Source organism: Elephas maximus, chromosome 4, assembly GCF_024166365.1.
Source record: "Elephas maximus indicus isolate mEleMax1 chromosome 4, mEleMax1 primary haplotype, whole genome shotgun sequence".
Taxonomy (NCBI): Eukaryota; Metazoa; Chordata; class Mammalia; order Proboscidea; family Elephantidae; genus Elephas; species Elephas maximus.
The window spans coordinates 54,867,491-54,883,939 of NC_064822.1; the positions used below are offsets into that span (position 1 = coordinate 54,867,491).

The following is a 16,449-nucleotide window of genomic DNA, read 5'->3' on the forward strand; positions in this document are numbered from 1 at the left end:
AGAAGGTTATGGCAGGACCAGATACGAATTTTTTAAAAACCGTGTTCCATAAAGCCTTCAAGATTTCCTGTTGCTCTGGGTCCCCCATTCTCTCTCATTTCAAAAAGAGGAGTTCTAATTAAACAAAAACAAGTTTTATATATTAGGTTTCTGCATAAGATTTCATTTAAAGATAGCATTCCACACCAGATAGATGATTTAGTGGTTTCCCTAAAAACTATTATATAAAACATCCCATATAAGGTTCTCATTGAAGGTCTTCCTCTTTTCACTGATCCTCTATTTTACCAAGCATGATGTCCTTCTCCAGGGATTGGTCCCTCCTGATAACATGTCCAAAGTACATGAAACGAAGTCTTGCCATCCTTGCTTCTAAGGAACATTCTGGCTGTACTTCTCCAAGACAGATTTGTTTGTTCTTCTGGCGATCCATGGTATATTCACTTTTCTTCACCAACACTGTAATTCCAATGCATCGATTCTTCTTTGGTCTTCCTTATTCACTGTCCGGCTTTCACATGCATATGAGGCAATTGAAAATACCATGGCTTGGGTCAGGAACGCCTTAGTCCTCAAAGTGACATCTTTGATTTTTAACATTTTAAAAAGGTTTTTTGCAGCAGATTCGCCTAATGCAATGTGTCATCTGATTTCCTGACTGCTGCTTCCATGGGCATTGATTGTGGATCCAACTTTGATAACTTCCATGTTTTCTATGTTTATTATGATGTTGCTTATTGGCCCATTTGTGAGGATTTTTGTTTTCTTTATGTTGAGGTGTAATCGATACTGAAGGCTGTAGTCTTTGATTGTCATCAGTAAGTTCTTCGAGTCCTCTTCACTATCAACAAGCAAGGTTGTGTCATCTGCATATCGCAGGTTGTTAATGAGTCTTCCTCCAATCCTGATGCCCCGTTCTTCTTCATATAGGCCAGCTTCTTGATTATTTGCTCAGCGTACAAATTGAATAACTGCAGTGAAAGGATACAACCCTGATACACATCTTTCCTGAATTTAAACCACGCAGTATCCCCTTGATCTGTTCAAATGACTGCCTCTTGGTCTATGTACAGGTTCCACATGAGCACAATTAAATGTTCCAGAATTCCCATTCTTCACAATGTTACCCATATTTTGTTCTGATCCATAACAATCGAATGCCTTTGCATAGTCAATAAAACACAGGTAAATATCTTTCTGGACTAGGTAGGAGAGAAAAGAAGAAACTGATCCTTTTCATTTATGACATAAGGTGGTCAAAATAGCTCTGTGTTCAAATACATGGGTTTTGACCTTAAAGCCCAGGCATTCCCCTAAGGAAATGAAACAACATGGTTATAAATACCTTCAATCATAACAAGACATTCTACTTTTACATAGTTCTGATCTGTAGAAGAGAAAAGCTACGGAAATTTACAACTATTTTGTCAATGTGACTGTAATATTTATTAGTGAAATTAATTATTGGTGAAATATTAGTCTTGTACTCCCTTTAGTGAAATCAGTGCTAAATATTACATTTTTATATTCAGAAATTCACTGTAACATAGCTCAATAAGAGAATTTATGAAAGACCTGTTACCATATTATATTTATTCCTATCAGTTTTTACTACAGCCTTTAGCCCTTTAAAACCCATTGCTGTTGAGTTGATTCTAACCCATAGCAACCCTACAGGACAGAGTAGAACTGCCCATGGGGCTTCCAAGGAGCAGCTGGTGGGTTAGAACTGCCGACCCTTTGGCTAGTAGCCAAATGCTTAACGACTGTGCCACCAGGGCCCCTTTAGCCCTTTAGTCAAGAGTAAAAACATCTTGACCTGATCTGGTTTTAGAAGCTATGTTCAAAAATAACCAGAGGAAACGTTGTTACATGCCAGCAAGTTAATCGACTCATAACGACCCCCATGTAACACAGTATAACTGCCCCGTATGGTTTTCTAGGCTGTAATTTTTATGGGAGCAGATCGACAGGTTTTTCTCCTGTGGAGCTATTGGGTGGGTTCCAACCACAACCAAAAAAAAAAAACTCATTGACGTCAAGTCAATTCCAGCTCATAGCAACCCTATAGGACAGAGTAGAACTGCCCCATAGGGTTTCCAAGGAATGCCTGGTGGATTCAAACTGCCAAACTTTCAGTTAGCAGCCAAGCTCTTAACCACTGCAGTACCAGGGCTCCATATTGCCACACGTAAATTTCTCAGTAAGCAGAATAACAAAGCTTAAGTAGCCATTCTTCTTAAACCCTGGTGGTTTAGTGGTTAAGAGCTACAGATGCTAACCAAAAGTTTGGCAGCTCGAATGCACCAGGCACTCCTTGGAAACTCTATGGGGTAGTTCTACTCTGCACTGTAGAGTTGCTATGAGTCGGAATCGACTCAACGACAACGGGTTTTGTTTGTTTTTTTTAAGTAGCTTGAAGATATTCTGGGTCAGTGTTGTACCAGCTTTCACCCTCCCCCACGCACCCTCCCTCCTTTGCCATCTCCTTCCAAGGGAGAAGGGAACAGCCTTAGGCTGGCTTTCCTTACATTCCACCCCTGGCTGGTCAAGCAGCCTTACTTCCAACCTTTAAAAGGTCTATTACTCCAGTTGCTTTTGCCCAGGAATTTCTCAACCTTCCATCCAAGCCCAGTCTTCTATGACATTATTAAATTTACCTAATCACTTGGTCAGTGGTAAACAGTGAAATTAAAATGCAAGGATCAGAGGGAAATCAAGGGCAGCTTTTCTGTAACAAGGGTGGAGCTAAGGCCACCCCAAGAGTCAACAGCAAACAAGCTCTGATTTAGTTCCAGCAGCCCTGGCTCTCCATGGGAACTTGAAAAGCTTGTATCACTTCTGTTTCAAAATTTTCCTCCCTAAAACCTAGCGTTCTACTATTTGTTGCTTATTGTTAGCTGCTGTCCAGTCTGCCCCAGACTTCTAGCAATCCCATGCACAACTCTCCAGGCCTTTCTTCCTAGTCTGTCTTAGTCTGGAAGCTCCATTGGAGCGTGTTTACTATCATAGCAACATGCAATTTTCCACTGACAGTTGGGTGGTAGCTGCACTTGAGGTGCATTGGCTGAGAATCAAACCCCAGCCTTCTGCATGGAAGGTGAAAATTCTATACTTAATCACCACTGCCCCCTTTTCTTGCTCATAGAGGATTTTTAGGAGCCCCTGGTGGTACAGTGGTTAAGAGCTATGGCTGCTAACCAAAAGGTTGCCAGTTTGAATCCACCAGCTGCTCCTTGGAAACCCTAAGGGGCAGTTCTACTCTGTCCTATAGGGTGGATAGGAGTCAGAATTGACTCAACAGCAACAGATTTGTTTTTTTTTTTTTTGGTTTAGAGGATTTTTAAATAATAAAGGAGGTGATGAGTTGTGTTTTTTTTTTTTTTTAAACAAAAACTACAAAGAACTAACTCTAATTTCCCAGTTTGTGAGATAAACAACTTAAAATGCTAAATGAGAGGCTTGGCAAACCTGGTGTGGGGAAAGGTGTGAGTGGAGTGGGACTGTGCACAACTTGATGAGGGTTCAGCGAGCTGGAAAGCCCCACAGGAGAGAAGGATTAGAAAATCTTAAAAATGCTCTGATCCTTTAACCCAATAGTCCACTTCTAGCACTCAACTGCAAGAAAATATTCACAAATGTGGCCAAGCTATATTTGGAAAATTTTTATTACAGTTATTCACAGTTAATAAAAATTGGAAATAACTCAAATATTCAACAAAAGAGGAGATATGGTATGTTCATATGATGAGCTATTATGTAGCATTTAAAATAATATTTTTAAAGAATCCTTAATGGAGGGGAAAGTTTTCACAAGGCTATTTTAAATGGAAAAAAAAAAAAAAAGCCAAACCTGTTGTCACGGAGTTGATTCCAACTCATAGCAATCCTACAGGACAGAGTAGAACTGCCCCATAGAGTTTTCGAGAAGCAGCTGGTGGATTCAAACTGTCAACCTTTTGGTTAGCATATATACATATATACATATATACATATATACATATATACATATATACATATATACATATATACATATATACATATATACATATATACATATATACGTGTGTGTATATATATATATATATATATATAGCCCTGGTGGACAGTGGTTAAGCGTTTGGCTGCTAACCAAAAAGTCAGCAGTTCAAATCCACCAACCGTTCCTTGGAAACCCTATGAGGCAGTTCTACTCTGTCCTATAGGGTCGCTATGAGTCTGAATCGACTCAGTGGCAATGGGTTTGGTTTTGGTTTTTTTATGGTTGTCTTAGTTACCTAGTGCAGCTATAACAGAAACACCACAAGTGGATGGCTTTAACAAAGAGAAATTTATTCTCTCACAGTCTAGGAGGCTAGAAGTCTGAACTTAGAGTGCCAACTCCAAGAGAAGGCCTTCTCTATCAGGGGAAGGTCTTTGTCATCAATCTTCTCTAGTCAAAGCGCTTTTCAGCGCAGGAACCCCAGATCCAGAGGATGCACTATTCTCCTGGCTCTTGTTTCTTGGTGGTATGAGGTCCTCCTGCCTCTCTGCTTGCTTCTCTCTTTTATATCTCTAAAGAGATTGACTTAAAACACAACCTAATCTTTTAGATTGAGTCTTGCCTCATTAACGTCATAGAAAACCAAACTGCTGCCATCTAGTCCATTCCAACTCATAGCTACCCTATAGGACAGAGCAGAGCTGCCCCAGGTTTCCAAGGAGAGCCTGGTGAATTCGAACTGCCGACTTTTTGGTTAGCAGCCGTAGCTCTTGACCACTATGCCACCAGGGTTTCCTAACATTATAGAAATAGGATTTACAACACAGGAAAATCACATCAGATGACAAAATATTAGACAACCACACAATACTGGGAATCGTGGCCTAGCCAAGTTGACACATATTTGGGGGGAACACAAATCAATCCATGACAATGGTCTTATCTCAATTTAGTTTAAAGATAGAAAGAAAAACAACTAGAAGGAAATATTAATGTCAATTAAGGTTTTCTTTGAACAACAGGATTATAGATGATTTTTATTCCTTTATATTTCTGTATCTTTCAAGTTTTCTAAAACATTTTATTTCTTAAAAAAAAAAAAGACAGTAAAAGTAGATTAAATCAATAAATGAGATGCGGGAGAAACTACCAGTGACTCTGGATGGCTCAGGAAGTTTTTCCCTAGTACTCATTTGGGCCATACCCAGATAGCCTTGGGCCTTCTTCAGCTATGGCGTCAAACAGAACTGGGTGGGAATTCCAGCCTAACTGCTTACCTAGCTATACAATCTTACACAAGCTAGTCACTTATTCTTTGTGCCCTTATGTTCTTCATTTTTTAAACAGCGATGCAAAATCTCACAGCATACAGGAGGAGTTGATCAGAGCTGATCAGAGCTCAGTAAATGTGAATTTCCTCCCCTGATTCTAGAACTGAAGTAAAATGCCTGGAGATCTGTAGGTGGAACAGACATGAGTATACAGAGGGGCGTGGTAAAGGGGGAAACTCCAGACTGTGGGCAGAGACCACCTCTGACCCACACTTCTTATCCTGTTGGCTCCACTTGTCACATTGAAGAGACAAACACTAATTCATGTGGTAGATGATGATACGATTAAGGCAATATAATAGGGATAAGCAAGAGCCCCTTCTCTCTGAGTCACCAGCCAAGGTTCAGCCTTCTTCTGAGAATGCTTGCTAGAGTCAATCTGTTCTCAACACATGGCTTCAGACAGATGATAACATTAAGGCCAATGATCCTTGAAGACAAAATAATCTCTAAGGCTTCTTTCTGCTCTAAGCGCTATGATTATAATAAGTGAATGCTAATAGGTATTTATTCAAAACCATCTTGGTCTTCCATCAGACTTCCCTTAGTGTTAGTGAATTTCTTTCAAGTCCCACAGGCCTTGACAATCCGTGGGCGGTGGGGAGGTTAGTTTGGGAGTGTGAAAGAGAACTAGCCAGGCTTTGCAGCAGGAGCCTTTCTCAAAGTGGGGAGAAGGATGTAGGTTCTGGGGCCTTAAAAAACCTCTTACATGGAGTCATGATTTAATATTGTTCTCCAGAGTCACCATCACCAACATTTTGTTGTTAGGTGCTGTTGAGTCAATTCCAACTCATACATACCCTACATGACAGATTAGAACTGCCCCATAGGGTTTCCAAGGCTGTAATCATTATAAAAGTAGATCCCCAGGTCTTTCTCCCAAGAAGCAGCCGGGTGGCTTCAAACCACCAACCTTTCAGTTAGCTCAATCGTGGAGCCACTAAGGCTCCTTTATCACCATCATAGTACTACTAATAATAGCAACTTAATTTTATAGCAGAAACCCTGGTGGCATAGTGGTTAAGAGCTACACTGCTAACCAAAAGGTCGGCAGTTCAAATCCACTAGGCACTCTTTGGAAACCCTATGGGGCGGTTCTACTCTGTCCTGTGGGGTAGCTATGAGTCGGAATCGACTAGACGGCAATGGGGGCAATAAAATTTCACAGCATTTTTCCTTTTACAAGGCAATATCATGTCCTTTATACTGTTGAAATTTCACCACAACTCAGAGAAGTTAAGTGACTTACATGCCCAGCATCTAACACACAGGTCCTTCTCCAGCTCCCCAGAGGTCAGTCCCTCAAGGACCCGGCTGGGAGGTTAAATTTTCCAGAGTTAGTCTAGCGCAAGTTTAGCTTTGGATGTAGCAGAATTCCCTGGGGCAAGGAGGTTCAGGATAGTGCTGGAATTTCCAAACCTTAACCTGGTAGTACATGTGTTGAGAGAGGGATTGAGGAACGCGAGAAAGGGGAAAAGACTGGGAAGGAAGAGGGATGGTTTTGTTTTCGTTTGGAGCCTTAAGGACAGACATTCCGGAGGTCTCATCCAAGAACCCCACTTTTCTTAGATCGCTTGTGACTCCACAGATGCCCAGGAGAGAGCCCAGCACGTCCTCGTTTATCTGTTACCTTTTCTTCGCTGACTTCCCCAGCCAGCGAGGGAGTCGCTGACTCCTGGTTGCCATGGCAACCGTGACGAGCCTGCAGCCACCTCGGCTGCGCTGCCTTCTGCAGCCGCCGCTGAGATGCAGCGGTGAGAGTCCGACACCGGGATTTGCTTCCTTCCTCGCTGCATTGACCGTGACCTGAGGAGAAGCGGGGAGCAGGGACAAGGCGGTGAAAGGGGATGCACTTCGGGGCCTCCCGATGCTAACCTCCAAAGGGATTCCTGCTGGAAGATGGAGTGTAGGCACTTAGGCTGTGTGCAGCCATAGCAGCAGCGCCGGGACACTGAGCACCGATGACCCTGGAGAGACAGGCATTTACCACCTACGGAGGCGATAGATGCTGCTTGAAGCCCTCATTGGTGAGTACCATCTAGTCTTCCTTTGGATGAGCAAGTCTCCGAAATGATAGGGTTATATTTCTTGATCGGTGCCTTAAAAAAAAAAAAAAAATCATCTTCAAAATGCTTATGACTGGGAAGCATTTTCCCTTCTGACAGCTTTGGGTTTCTTGGAATTGTAATTTCATCTCCCTTTCATGCTCTGCTTTCTTAACCAGTGAGAGCTACACCTTCAGTCTGTGTCTGGATCGCTGCACAACACCCCACCAATGCAGATACCATGTATCACAAATACCCCAAAGCCTGTTACACAAGCAGGGCTCAGTTTCCCAGCCGTTTTCAACCAATTTGCTTTATGTTCTTATCCTACGATCAAAGAAATAACGTTCCCAGGCAAACCAGTGGCATGGCAGATGTCAGAGGGATGCCAGGAGGTTCTTGGTAATACCCTGTCCTTTGGTGAGCTCAAGGAAATGAACACATGAGCTCAGCCAGAAGAAACAATTGTTACACTGAAAGGGAAATTTTTCTAGCCCAGTAGACGGCACCAGCGCTTGCATCCACAGCTCAGTAAACAGGCCCAAAGATGAAACAGGCACACGCAGAGGAGTGTACTTGGAGGCTGCAATGGGTGAAAGGCAAGGGCTTCTCTCCCAGCTTTTTAACAAAAGGATGGTTATATTCATTCCTTCCTGCAAGCAAAGGCAAGAACCAAATGACCTCTGGAGGGCTGCATCTTGTTTCAGAATGAAACGGTTATGATTCCAAGGCAAAATACTTTTTGTGTATAAAGTCCTCTCCTTGCCTGCCAGCCCTTCCCCGAATGCTCCAAAAACAAAACAAAACAAAAAATGACCTTCCTCCTTAATCTAGCCCTGGGATCAGCTATTTAGTTTCCATTGTTATCGCAGTGGATAAGCACTTGGCTGCCATTCGAACCCACTCAGCAGCTCCTCAGGACAAAGACCTGGCAATCTGCTCCCGTAAAGATTATAGCCTAGAAAACCTTGTAGAGCAGTTCTGCTCGATCACCAGGGGTCACTATGAGAGGAATCAACTGGACAGCACCTAACAACAACATTGTTACAAAGAAGCCTTTCAAGGAAGCAGCTAGATCTTGTTAAAATGAAAAGATACACTGAGGGCTGAACTGCTGGGCCCCTGCAGGACTATTCATTGGTTCTCAGCCCTGGCTTCACGTGGGAGTACCTTTGAGCTTTAAAAAATACTGATGACAGGGTCCCATCCCCAGATATTCTGACTCAATTGGTTTGGGATACCGCCCAGGAATGGGGGAGGGGACGAGTTTAAAGCTCCCCAGCTGATTCTAATGAGCTAAGGTTGTGACCCACTGTTGAATCAATCAGGATGAATGCTAAAGGGATTTTATTTTTTTCCAGGTGAACTTGGTAATAGCTTAGCCTATCAAACACCCTGCTGTTGGAGACCAAGGTATACCTAACTATAACGTCATTAATACCTAGAAGCTGCAGGCAGAGAGAGCTGGCAGGGACTTGGGCTGCTCAAAGAGACTAAGGATGAAGGTGACGTTTCAGAGGAAGAAGGGAGCATCTCTCTCAGAATAGATCCCCTCGCCAAATGAAATGGTATGCTCTGTATTCCAGAGCAATGGGGAAAGGCAGGTGTAGGGTGAAATCTGTGGCCCCTTGTATGTTTAGGGGCATCATGTCTGTTAACACAGAACAGTCACATGTATAAATTGCCCCGCCCCACCCCACTGCAGTAGAATGGAGGCTTAGAAAGGAGGGGTTAGGGATGCAGTGGTCACGCTAAAGAAGGGGAAAGCAATAATGAGATCACCTACAAATTATAAAGCATTATCCTCCTCACACCTAAAAACTTTCGCCATGGCTCGAGTGCTCCCGAAGCCTAGGGAGAGCTTAGAATCTTACTTTCCCTTGAAATTTTGAGTACCAGGTTAAGCTCCTCTCCACAAGTATTATTGCTAAGCTCCTCTCCACAAGTATTATTGCAGACTGGAGGGCAAACTTGTTAGAGGCTCTTCTAACCCTTGTTTACAGAGATCTCACGAATGGTCATAAATGCTGTGAAGCAGGTGGGAGGCAGAAACCATGCAGCTAGTTAGCAATGCCTTAGGTACTCAAGGAAATTAGGTAAGGCTTTGAAACTTTGGGCATGAAATACACTAGAGTGTGGAAGCCCTGGTGGTTTGAATGTACCAGCTGCTCCTTGGAAACCCTATGGGGCAGTTCTGCTCTGTCCTCAAGGGTCACTAGGAGGTGGAATTGACTCGATGGCAACAGGTTTGTTTTTTTAGAGTGTAGTCTACCAACCTGGCGCCAGTACCTGGTTAGTCACAGCTTCCTAATGCTCTTGCTTCAATTTTGGTTGAACACAGAAGGGGTTAAGAACTCCTTGGAGGACAGGTTTAAATGACAGCACTGTATCTTTTGAAACCCTTGTCAAGGCTCAGTCATTAATAGGCAAGAGAATTAAGACACTGTTTAAAGATGAAACAACCCACCCAATGTGGATCACAAAGTCTCATGTGCCGAGGCCACTGAGGCCACTGGGGCAATGACCGGGAGGTATCCCCTGACCACAGAATGGCCCCAGCTCCTCCATACAGCTTTACCTGGTTACTCATCTCTGCAGTCCCGGGTACTGACCATGCCTGTTTATTCTCTCCAAGCAACCCCAGACAATTATAACAACTTCCATCCTTCCCTTTAGTCATTGTCCTGTCTGTGCTCATCTCCTCCTGTAGTTGACCTGACCTCTTAGACAATGCCTTCATTTACCCAGCCTGGGCTCCCCACAGGTTTTCCCTGGCCTTCACTTGGCACAGTGGTTTATGGGCATGCTCCACCTCGCTGCCTCTTAGCTTCTCTCAGCTGAACTGGAGCCACTTTGGACTAATTAGTTCTGCAGGTAGTGTGGCCACAGTGGCTTCTGCTGCCTCTAAACCTCACACTCTCTTCCTGACAGGTGACTTGAGAACTGATCCCTCACCAGGCAGGCAGGCCAGACAAACCCTTTGAAGGCTGCCAGTCCACTAGATGGCTAATCCAGGAGCAGCAAGACCACGTCTGACTTCTCATTACTACCCCCTCTCCTCACCATCATCAATATCTACTTTCTGAAAACAGTTTTCTTCACAGGCCAGTGAGGGAAAACGTCCAGTTGGTCTGGGATATTCCATGCATATCCATTCAGAAGCTGCCCAGGGGATTGTGAAGGGTCCTCTCCAGCTCTGATGGGCTGTAAGTGCACCTCTCAGCCCTGCCCTGAGCTACCTGGGGGGCCTGAAGCCCCTCCAAGGGAACAGGGTGCACAGGCAGAAGGACTTGAGCCCGTGGAGCCTGACTGGGGACACGGAGACCCCTCCGTCCTACGCTGCTTCCACAGGAAGACTAGGCGTGGTGATTTTGGGTAGAGAGGAGACTCCTGGTGGAGAATTCCTCTTTGGGGTTGTCACTGTTCCTAAATTAGTTTTTAATCTGCTGTGGTCAGCATGGAACCAGCAAATGGTGATCACTGAGGGTACAGGTAGGAGGTGATGGCATTCTTTAGGCACTACCCAAGCCGGGAGAGGGAAGACCAAAGAGACTGTGATGCTTTCATAAAACCCTTATTTTGTGCTTTTTTCAAGCTGTGGGTTGTAACTAATTAGTGAGTCATAAAACCACTTTGGTAGGTCATGACCAGCATTTTTAAAAAGAAAAAACAAAACAGAATAGAATAGAAAATAGCAGAGTACATCTCATGTAATGGGGAAAAGTTTTTTTCCTGAAATTTGTGCTTTAACTTTATGTATACGTGTGTTTGTTTGTATGCATTGGGTCGTGATACAAAATATTTTCGTACTGTAGGTCATGGTCAAAAAGTTTTAAAGCCATTGCCTTACAGCAAATGCTGACATAACTAGAGCTGAATCAAAGTGAAATATTGAAAAGTCAGATTCTAGAAAATCTAGCAGAAAAACCGAATTCACGATGTTTTAGATCTATGGATTATTTAGAAACAATAGTAGGATCCATGGGGAGCAGGGGAACCATTAATTCGCATTGAAATTTTAAATTTCCATAAAATAAAAAGTGAACAGAATAGGGGAAATATTTGCCTTGCATATTATAGATAACAGGTTAACTATCTATCAAACTAATAATGAGTTTCAGAAAAGGGAAGGGAGTTGGGGCATTGAGGAGGGAGAAGCAGAGCGATTTAAGTATTGACTCGCACCTTTTAAAGCCCAATTCCATAAGACTTTTCCCCATTTGTGCTGATGCCTGAAAATGAGTTAACAGTTACAACTTCTGCTCTTTGGAGATTGAACCATCCTTTAATAAAGCATTTTGGATACTGCGAAAAGAAAAGCATTTCAAATTTATAAAAAGGCATTAAAATTCCATACATACCTACATATTGTATGACTCCATTTTCATGGCATTCTGAAAATTGCAAAACTATAGGGAAAGAAAACAGATAGGTGATTGGCAGGGGCCGAAGGTAGCGGTGGTAGTGGAGGGAGGGAGTTGACTATAAAGGGGCAGAAGGAAACTTTTTAGGATGATAGATATATTCTATAACTATGTATTTGTTAAAAGTCATAGAGCTGTACACTAAAAAGTGTAAACTTTATTGCATGTAAATTATACCTCAGAAAACCTGACTGGGGAAAAAAAAAAAAACAACTCCATATTCACAGTCCATGAGGAGAAATTAACTCACGTTTGCAAATGTAGTGACCAAATACATAGATATGTGTTCATCACTGACAGCCATCAAAAGTACAAATTAGTATTATATTTTTATCTCTCTAGCTTCATTCTGTATTTTTTCTTTTTTTAAATTTTATTTATTTTGTTGTGTTGAGAATATACACAAAACTTAAACCAATTTAACAGTTTGTACATGTATCATTTAGTGACATTGATTACATTCAAATTGTACAACCATTCTCACCCTCCTTTTCTGAATTGTTCCATTCCCCATTAAAATAAATTTCCTGCCCCCTAAGTTTCCTGTCTGATCTTCAAAGTGGCTATTGTCAATTTGATCCCATGAAGAAAGCTCTTAAAAGAGCATGATGCTCAAGGCAGACGTTTTTTACTACTTAAGCTAAACTATTATTTGGCTTTAAGATGACTTCAAGGGATATTTTGGTTTAAGGCCTAAACCAAAGATTATCTCAGGGCAATAGTTTCAGGGGTTCATCCAACCTCCAAGGCTCCAGGAAGCCTGGAGTCTACCAGAATTTGAAGTTTTGTTCTGCATTTTCTTCTTTTTGATCAGGATTCTTCTATAGAACCTTTGACCAAAATATTTGTAATGATAGCCGGGCACCATCCAGTTCTTCTGGTCTCATGGCAAAGGAGGAAGTTGTTCCTGGAAGCAGTTACCAACACATTCCATATCTTCCATTTATTCCTGATACTTAGAGACCAATTGTTGTGCCTTGGTTAGCTGCTTGCAAGGTTTTAAGACCCCAGGCACTACGCAATGAACTAGGAGGCAGAACAGAAGCACTAAACATTTCATTAGGCCAGTTAACTGGGGATATCTCATGAAACCATGTGTTATGGTTGAATTGTACCCCCCAAAAACGTGTGTCATCTTAGCAAGGCCGTGATTCCCAGTATTGTGTGATTGTCCACCATTTTGCCATCTAATGTGATTCTCCTATGTGTTATAAATCCTACTTGTATGATAATGAGGCAGGATTAGAGGCAGTTGTGTTCATGAGAAAGGACTCAATCTGCAAGATTAGTTGTGTCTTAAGTCAATCTCTTTTGAGATATAAGAGAGGAGCGAGCAGAAAGACAGGAGAATCTCAGACTACCAAGAAAGTAGCGGCAGGAGCAGAACACAGCCTTCGGACCTGAGGTTCCTGCACTGAGAAGCTTCTAGACCAGAGGAAGATTGATGACAAGGACCTTTCCCCAGAAATGACAGAGAGAGAAAGCCTTCCCCTAGAGCTGGCATCCTGAATTTGGACTTCTAGTCTCCTAAACTATGAGAGAATAAATTTGTTTGTTGAAGTCATCCACTTGTGGTATTTCTGTTGTAGCAGCTCTAGAGAACAAAGACACCATGCCTTAAACCTCCAAACCAAGAAACCAGATTCCATGAGGCTTTCTGTTGTACATAAGCAGCCTCAGCAATTCCTCTTTTGTTGTTGTTGTAAGTGTATCTATCACTCAACTTTTGCCAATTCAACTTTTTACAGGTATACAACTTATTGATAGCAATTACAATAATCGGTTATGCAACCATACCCTTAATTAATGTGATATTTCCATCACCATTAACCCCTCTCCTTTTTTCCCCTTCCTCCTGCCCCCGGCACCAAAAAACAAAAAAACAAACACATTGCCATCAAATTGTTTCAGACACGTAGCAACCCTATAGAACAGAGTAGAACTGCCCCATGGGGTTTCCAAGAAACGGCTAGTGGATTTGGCTAGCAGCCCAGCTCTTAACCACTGCGTCACCAGGGCTCCCTTCCCCTGGTAATCACTAATAAACTTTGTTCTCTATACATTTGCCTTTCTTGTCTTTTTATATGAGTGAGATTATACAATATTTGTTCTTTTGTGGTTGATTATTTCACTCAGTATAATGTCTTCCAGCTCCATCCATATTATATAGCTGTATCAAGACTTCATTTCTCCTGTCTGAGTAGTGTTCCATTGTATGTATGTACCACATTTTGCTTATCTGTTCATCTGTTGATAGGCAATTAGGTTGTTTTCACCTTTTGGTTATCGTGAATAGTGCTGCAATGAACTTTGGTGTACAAGTAAGTCTCTCTCTGTTTGAGTTTCTGCTTTCAAATCTTTTGGGTATATACCTAGGAGTGGAATTGCTGGGTAATATGGTTCTATATTTAATTTTGGGGGGGAACTGCCATACTTTTTTTCCACAATGGCTGTACCATTTTGCATTCCTAGCGTTAATGGATAAGGGTCCCAATTTCCCCACATCCTTGCCAACCTTTGTTATTTTCAGTTTTTTTTTTTAATTTAATTTTAGCCATCTTAGTGGGAGTGAAATGGTATCTCACTGTGGTTTTAATTTGCCTCTCTGATGGCTAATGATGCTGAGCATCTTTTCATATGTTTGGTGGCCATTCAAATGTCCTTTTTGGTGAAATGTCTATTCAAGTCTGTCTTAGTTATCTAGTGCTGCTATAACAGAAATAACACAAGTGGATGGCTTTAACAAACAAAAATTTATTCTCTCACAGTCCAGGAAGTCCAAATTCAGGGTCCCAGCTCCAGGGGAAGGTTTTCTCTCTGTGTAGGCTCTGGGGGAAGGTCCTTGTCATCAGTCTTCTCCTGGGTTAGGAGCTTCTCAGTGCAGGAACCCTGGATCCAAAGGATGCGCTATACTCCTGGCTTTGCTTTCTTGGTGGTAGGAGGTCCCGTCTCTCTGCTCACTTCTTTTTTTATATCTCAAAAGAGAATTACTCAAGATACAACGTAATATTGTAGATTGAGTCGTGCCTCATTAACACAACCGACTCTAATCCTGCCTCATTAACAACATACAAGTGGGATTTACAACACATAGGAAAATCATATTAGATGACAGAATGGTGGACAGTCAATCACACAATACTGGAAATCATGCCCTAGGCAAGTTGACACACATTTTGGGGAAACACGTTTCAATCCAAAACAAAGTCCTTTGTCTATTTTATGGTTGGGTTATTTGTCTTTGCTGTTAAGCTGTCCATGTTTTATCTATGTTTTGGTTGTTAGATTCTTGTTGGATATATGGTTTCCAAAGATATTCTCAGGTGTAGCTTATCTTTTCACATATTTGGTAAAGTTTTTTTTTTTTTTTTTTTTTTATAATAACTTTTATTAAGCTTCAAGTGAACGTTTACAAATCCAATCAGTCTGTCACATATAAGTTTACATACATCTCACTCCCTACTCCCACTTACTCTCCCCGTCTTGAGTCAGCCCTTTCAGTCTCTCCTTTCTTGACAATTTTGCCGGCTTCCCTCTCTCTCTATCCTCCCATCCCCCCTCCAGGCAAGAGTTGCCAACACAATCTCAAGTGTCCACCTGATATAATTAGCTCACTCTTCATCAGCTTCTCTCTCCCACCCGCTGACCAGTCCCTTTCATTTCTGAAGAGTTGTCTTCGGGGATGGTTCCTGTCCTGTGTCAGCTGAAGGTCTGGGGAGCATGGCCGCCGGGATTCCTCCAGTCTCAGTCAGACCATTAAGTTTGGTCTTGTTATGAGAATTTGGGGTCTGCATCCCACTGATCTCCTGCTCCCTCAGGGGTCCTCTGCTGAGCTCCCTGTCAGGGCAGTCATCGATTGTGGCCGGGCACCAACTAGTTCTTCTGGTCTCAGGATGATGTAGGTCTCTGGTTCATGTGGCCCTTTCTGTCTCTTGGGCTCTTAGTTGTCATGTGGGCTTGGTGTTCTTCATTTTCCTTTGCTCCAGGTGGGTTGAGACCAATTGCTGCATCTTAGATGGCTGCTTGTTAGCATTTAAGACCCCAGACGCCACATTTCGAAGTGGGATGCAGAATGATTTCATAATAGAATTATTTTGCCAATTGACTTAGAAGTCCCCGCAAACCATGTTCCCCAGACCCCCGCGCTTGCTCCGCTGACCTTTGAAGCATTCATTTTATCCCGGAAACTTCTTTGCTTTTGGTCCAGTCCAATTGAGCTGACTGGTAAAGTTTTTTGATTAACAAAAGTTTTTAATCTTTATGAGATACCATTTATTTAGTCTTTTGTTATTTGTGCTTTTGTTATTATATTAGATAATTCATTGTTAAAAGCTAGGCCTGACAGCGTCACCACTGCTTTTTCTTCTAAGACTATTATGGTTTTGCACAATTTGCACACTTAGGTCCTTAATCCATTTTGAATTTGTTTTTGCATATGATGTGAGGCATGGATCCTGTATTCTGTATTTTTTTATTGTAAAAATTCAAAAGTACAAACTATAGCAATACTTTGATACTTATCTGTTTTACTTTTTTAAAGAGTAACAATCTTTTAAAACAATAACACTGCTGTTAAGGTTGCAGTAAAATCACGTTGTTTATTGTGGGTTGCATTGTACAACCAAAAAAAATCAAACCCTTTGCCATGGAGTGGATTCTCATTCATG

At 42.1% G+C, this 16,449-nt stretch overlaps 1 protein-coding gene and 1 long non-coding RNA gene across 2 annotated transcripts in view; one reads left to right on the plus strand and one right to left on the minus strand.

The window, feature by feature from the left end:
* The first annotated feature begins 7,068 nt into the window (after window positions 1-7,068).
* MICAL3 (microtubule associated monooxygenase, calponin and LIM domain containing 3) overlaps window positions 7,069-16,449 on the plus strand; it is a 241,613-nt gene continuing 232,232 nt past the window's right edge. The window contains exon 1 of the mRNA XM_049882102.1: window positions 7,069-7,340. The gene's annotated coding sequence lies outside the window, so the exon portion shown is untranslated. The remainder of the gene's footprint in view (window positions 7,341-16,449) is intronic.
* The window catches only part of LOC126075029 (uncharacterized), a 32,557-nt gene continuing 23,406 nt past the window's right edge, over window positions 7,299-16,449 (minus strand). Inside the window, exons 2-3 of the long non-coding RNA XR_007517109.1 lie at window positions 11,720-11,767; window positions 7,299-7,412 (exon numbers count right to left, since the gene is read on the minus strand). This is a non-coding gene — a long non-coding RNA (uncharacterized LOC126075029). The remainder of the gene's footprint in view (window positions 7,413-11,719; window positions 11,768-16,449) is intronic.